We start from the raw sequence: 5,515 nt of genomic DNA on the forward strand, positions 1-5,515 counted from the left end.
CCCGGGACCGCAACTAGGTTACTATGCACTACTTACCTTGGCTCAACAAATTACACAGCTGGCCACATGTCCTTGTAAATCAGATTAATACAATTAAAAAATAATTGTATTTCTCTGGTAATAGTTTATCTTAAAGTCCATTTGGCAAATACTTGGTTTGATCTAAGAGCTACTTTAAAGTTTTTTTTTTTTTTTATTAAATTTATTTATTTATTAAAGATTTCTGTCTCTTCCCCGCCACCGCCTCCCATTTCCCTCCCCCTCTCGCAATTAAGTCTCCCCCCCCCAGCCCGAAAGGCAATCAGGGTTCCCTGTCCTGTGGGAAGTCCAAGGAACCCCCACCTCCATCCAGGATATGGAAAATCTAGGTCCTGGATAGAAGTACTTTAAAGTTTTATATCAGTTGATAGTACATGGCTATCTCGGCAGCTGGGAAAAATACAGCTGTTTTCTCAAGTATGCTTTAAGACAGCTCTTAATGGAAACTTTTAACACTTGACTTGGGCAGCATCTTTTTATATTTGTTCATCAAAACTCTGTATAGGCTAACATTAATACCAGTTATACAATCAGCTAAGAAGAGTCATTTTCTTGACAATCCGCAGATAAACATGCCCAGTAGATCGGGAAGGTATTCACGAGATGCATACACACATTATAAACAGGCTGTGAAGGATGCAGTTAGCACATGTGTACGCTTGCAGGCAGAAGCAACAGATGTTCCAGAATCTGTAGATCTCATGGACTTTGCAAAACACGTTCCCTTCATCAGAAGTTAATTCCAGTGGGTTGGCACCTTGAATATGAATTATGTTTCATAATAAATAATAAAGGTTCTCAGCAGCTATCGTTATACTAAGATTTCAAAAGTTCAGAGTTTCACCGCTGATCAGTGGAGTTCTGGTAAGCTGGCAGAGCACTGACTACTGACTATTCAGTCACAGGCTCAAGATTTTACATTTCCTTTAGTTGTCTTCAAAGTATAGACTTAAAGATGCTTCTCATTAGGCTAAGAACATCCGTCCATCTATATATCTGATTCTCTCACTAGAGGAAAAAATACACATGTTTTTTAACCTGAAGCCATAGCTTTTGTTATGACTCAAAGTGTGTGTATACTCTTGATGTTTTATAGACATACATTAGTGATTTTCTCTACGGTATGGATTTCAGTACCTATTACAAACAATGGTAATGCTAATATATCTAAAACTTTTATCTCTTTTTGTAGATGAAAAAAATTCATGTAAGCTTCAGGGAAATGAGGGAGTCATAAGACAGCCTAAGTATCCTCAACTGCCTACCCTGATATCTCTCTCTCTCTCTCTCTCTCTCTCTCTCTCTCTCTCTCTCTCTCTCTTCTCTCTCTCTATCTCTCTCTTCCCTGGTCTTGGGACTCTTCCTCTCCTCAGCTACCAGGATATTGGGCCTCAAGTTTCCAAATATAAGATTTTCCTTTAAGTTTCTAAACTTTTTTTTTTCAATACAAGTCTTTTTGTCCCAAAAGATACCCCAAATCATATTAAAATTCAGGCTCTTGTTTCTGGAACTGGTAACTCAGGTCTACCCATCCGCCTGCTGCACTGTTCCCTCTTCAGACACAAAGTCACCATCCAGAAACTTCCTGACATCCTTGTTCTTAACTGTGTGGCCTGCTGTATCCGAGCCGCCGAGTTTGAAACAAGTTCAATATCATTTCCTTCAAGGACTAATTCATCCTTCTGGGCTTGAGAGACAGAACAAGCAACGCCTGTCCTCATCTGAACCCTGCGGATGTATTTTTCACCCAAGAAATTTCGGATTTCAACCAAAGACCCATTCTCTTGAATAACGACGTTGATGGGGAAGTGAGCATACACGGACCTCATCTTGTAGCAGAAGCCCAGCGTAACACCCTTGATCATGTTTTGAACGTGGCTGCAGATGGTTCTGATGGTGGCCAGTTCCTTCCTATTGCCCCACCATTTGTCAACCCGGAGCCTCTTCTTCTTCTTCCCAAGAAGGCTCAGCTCTACGTTGATGTGATTGAAGTCCCTCCGGAGGGTTCCTCTGGGGCCCTTCACAATGACTGTGAGCCCCTTCAGAGTGATGTCCACATTTTCTGGAATGTTGACCGTCTGATTGCTGAGAATGTTCTTCATTCTCGCAGTAGATAGGGCAAAGAGCTAAGTTTCTAAACTTTATCTTCTATCCCTAGTCTATATGCGCCTCAGCAGATTTCCACTTGACTGACAGACACCATCCAAGCATCTGCGGCTGACTACACACTGCTCCGGATGACTGTGAGCCCTGGACGTGCTGAAAGCTGACGTGAACCAGTTCAGCCAACGTGACAGCTCCCCGACTCTTCATCTGTGAGCCAGGTGCTTCTGATGAGTGCCCCATTGCCTGAATCCCCTCCCAGCCTTTGATTAGCATATTAGCTTTCCTGGGCCCTGACAGTGATGTCCTAGTTTTAGCAGGGATTAGTTAGAGAAGAGAACACTTCAGCAAGCTGGGATTGCAGATCAAAAGAAAACTCCCGCCGGGCGGTGGTGGTGCACGCCTTTAATCCCAGCACTCGGGGAGGCAGAGGCAGGCGGATCTCTGGGAGTTCAAGGCCAGCCTGGTCTACAAGAGCTAGTTCCAGGACCGGCACCAAAGCTACAGAGAAACCCTGTCTCAAAAAGCCAAAAAAAAAAAAAAAAAAAAAAAAAAAGAAAGAAAGAAAGAAAACTCCCTGTCACAGAGGACACAGTGGCTGCCTAGAGTGCCTACTGGTATACCAGGAAAGGAACCTGTTAAAACCAGATAGTCCCAGATCTATTAACAGGTAGACTCATTAGCTGAAGCAGTTCTACAATATGATAGGTCTCTCAGCCTGCATGAACAAGGAGACTTGAAGGGAAAATTGTTGTTTCTGTACAAACCATTTGAGATAATCTGACTGTACTAAAAACAAACAAACAAACAAACACAGCACAACACAACACCACTGCCACCAAGAGTGAAAAGACCAGATTTGCAAAATAGGGGACCTGAGATGAAATAAATGACTGGTCCCACTCTCGTTCCCAGGCTCCTCCTACATAGTAACTTTAATGTCAGCCATCTCAGCGCTCTTCGATCTTCTTTCTTCTGCTAATTACTATTGGCTCTTGAGTCACTGATGCCTTAACTAGATGACAATTCCTGTCTGGGTACCGTTTAACTGATGGCTATTAGATCCCAATATAAACAAGTACCCACCAGAGTCAAGGATTTGACTCAGGATACAACTCAAGGGAGGAATATGAGAGCCAAAGTTATGCTTTAAGTTTAAATGACTGTGCCTAAGAGATCCACAAAACAAGAATGCCCCTAACCTGTAAGCCCCTTGCCTGAGGACAGACACTTCCGGAGATGCTGGAGGCGGTTGCTCATACAAGATAACAAGCCATATATTTTTACTTCCCTAAACAAATTTGGTTGACTCAACTGCACAAGATGTGCTTGGTCGCACGTAGGCAGGAGGTATATGGACAGAAAGTATGTCAGGATGTATGGCTGTTCCTGATTGGACGAAGGTGAGAAGGATGTGACCTTGTGGCTCTGCCTCTATAAGCACCTGACCAATGTAGTTCATGGCCATTTTCTGGGAACTCAGAGTCCATCAGCCTGGCCAGGATTTAACTAGAGCTTGTTCAAATTTGGCTCAAAATTTGTGGTAGTGGTCTTATTTTCCCATGGTATTAACAGTTTCTTGCTGTCTCTGCTCATATACTATGGAGGCTGAAAACCGCAGGCCCATTTCCACCTTGTCTGTCGGTCAGAGTCTGGAGACTGACAGGCATAACTGTACCTCCTAATTCAGGAGGTGGTTGCCTGGCTCTTCTGAAATTAAGATAGCTCAATGCCATCCTGACAGGTGACGGGTGTTCAGGATATGTAAATTACGTCTGCCCCTTCTATTGTCTTTACGGAAGGGCGAGCATCAGTGTGTAAGACTTAGAGCACTTTAGCAACTAGGATGACAAAATGCTAAGGATTTGATGTCTCAGAGTGATAAGGCCATTGACTGCGTGAGTTATCCTTTGTATCATGGTAATAAAGTCTTTTATTACCTTCTTCCCCAGTTTACATTGGGTATAAAAACTGTGGAAAAATAAACACAGGTGATTTTCAGGATATCAGTAATCCCTGGAATACCCTCCTGGTACTGTCTTATGGATTCTGTCTTGTTATTCTATGCGTCTTTGTATCCTTTACTTATATTTCTTCAATTCCCACGTCCCTACCCTGGGAAGAAGTATTTTTGTTGAGGCCGGTCCTCAACAATATACATGAGTTTTGCCTTTTTGTGTTGATGGAGGGTGGGGGCAAGTGTATACCTTAGAGCTGGAGAGATGGTTCAGCAGTTAAAAGAACTTGCTGCTCTTGCAGAGAACCTGGGTTTGACTCCAGCACCCACATAGTTACTCACAAAGGCCTGCAATTCAAGTTCCAAAATATCCGGCACCCCTTCTGGTTGGTCCCCATGGGCTCTGCATAAACAATTGCGATTGCATACATACACACAAAATACTAACACATAAACGTAAAAATAAATAAATCCTTCTAAAATTTAAAATAGGCAGGAGTTGAATGCCTCGTTTTCTCTTTTTAAAGCTTCATTGCACTTTAGGCATGCAAACTCGCTAGTGTGGTGACTCACACCTGTAATCACAACACTTGGAGGCGTTGGGAATTTATGGCTACATACGGAGTCAAAGCCATCGTAGATCACATGAGACCCCGTCTTCAAAGCAAAACAAAGCAAGAGGTAAAGAAAAGCACAGAACTGAAGCTGTAGCTTTTGTCTGCCTATTTTGGTAGGGCTGGGATAGGACCCAGGGCTACCTCTAGCTAGGCTAGCCACTAGCCACATCCCCAGAGCAAGAGCATATTCTGGGTGAGTTTTTGTGTCTGTGTCTACAGTGCCTTTTTCAATATTGAGACCCATCACCCCACAAGGGTCCCTTGTGCCACGTCTTAGTCAGCTTTCCTTCTTCCCAGTTGCCAGTGCTCAACATTGCTCATGGCAGGACCCAGAAGAGCCCACAGCAGAGGGCACCAGGATGCTTGCTCCCCTGAATTCCATCCCTGGGATCCACGTGATAGAAGGAAATAACTCCCACAAATTGTCCTATACCCCACACGCATGCTGTGGCCTGCGAATGCCCTCATGCAAAAAAATGAATTAATAAAATTTTTAAAGAATCCAGAATATAAGTCTCTGCAATTTTTACATTGATAGAAAATACAGTTGACTAGTAGTCAACAAACTCTTAAAGTAACATCTTTTTTTTTATTAAATAGCAAACCATTGTATCTATCGCCTATCTTCTTTTCAAGTTGAAGCTGAGGCAACTTAAAATAAAAGACTTCTGCCCTTGGGTTGAAATGTAAGTTGAGAACAGATCCTATTAGAAAATCTGTATTGAGAGCAGCTTGACATGCTAAACCTGCATATTGCTTAAAGATGAAGGCTCTTAAATACTGTATGGAGAAGGTTCAA

At 42.8% G+C, this 5,515-nt stretch overlaps 1 pseudogene; it reads right to left on the reverse strand.

Annotated features, from left to right (window-relative positions):
• Positions 1 to 1,547: 1,547 nt before the first annotated feature.
• Positions 1,548 to 2,141, reverse strand: LOC142831891 (large ribosomal subunit protein uL6 pseudogene; annotated as a pseudogene).
• Between the last annotated feature and the right edge of the window lie 3,374 nt (positions 2,142 to 5,515).

Source organism: Microtus pennsylvanicus, chromosome 11 (genome assembly GCF_037038515.1).
Source record: "Microtus pennsylvanicus isolate mMicPen1 chromosome 11, mMicPen1.hap1, whole genome shotgun sequence".
In the NCBI taxonomy this organism is placed as follows: Eukaryota; Metazoa; Chordata; class Mammalia; order Rodentia; family Cricetidae; genus Microtus; species Microtus pennsylvanicus.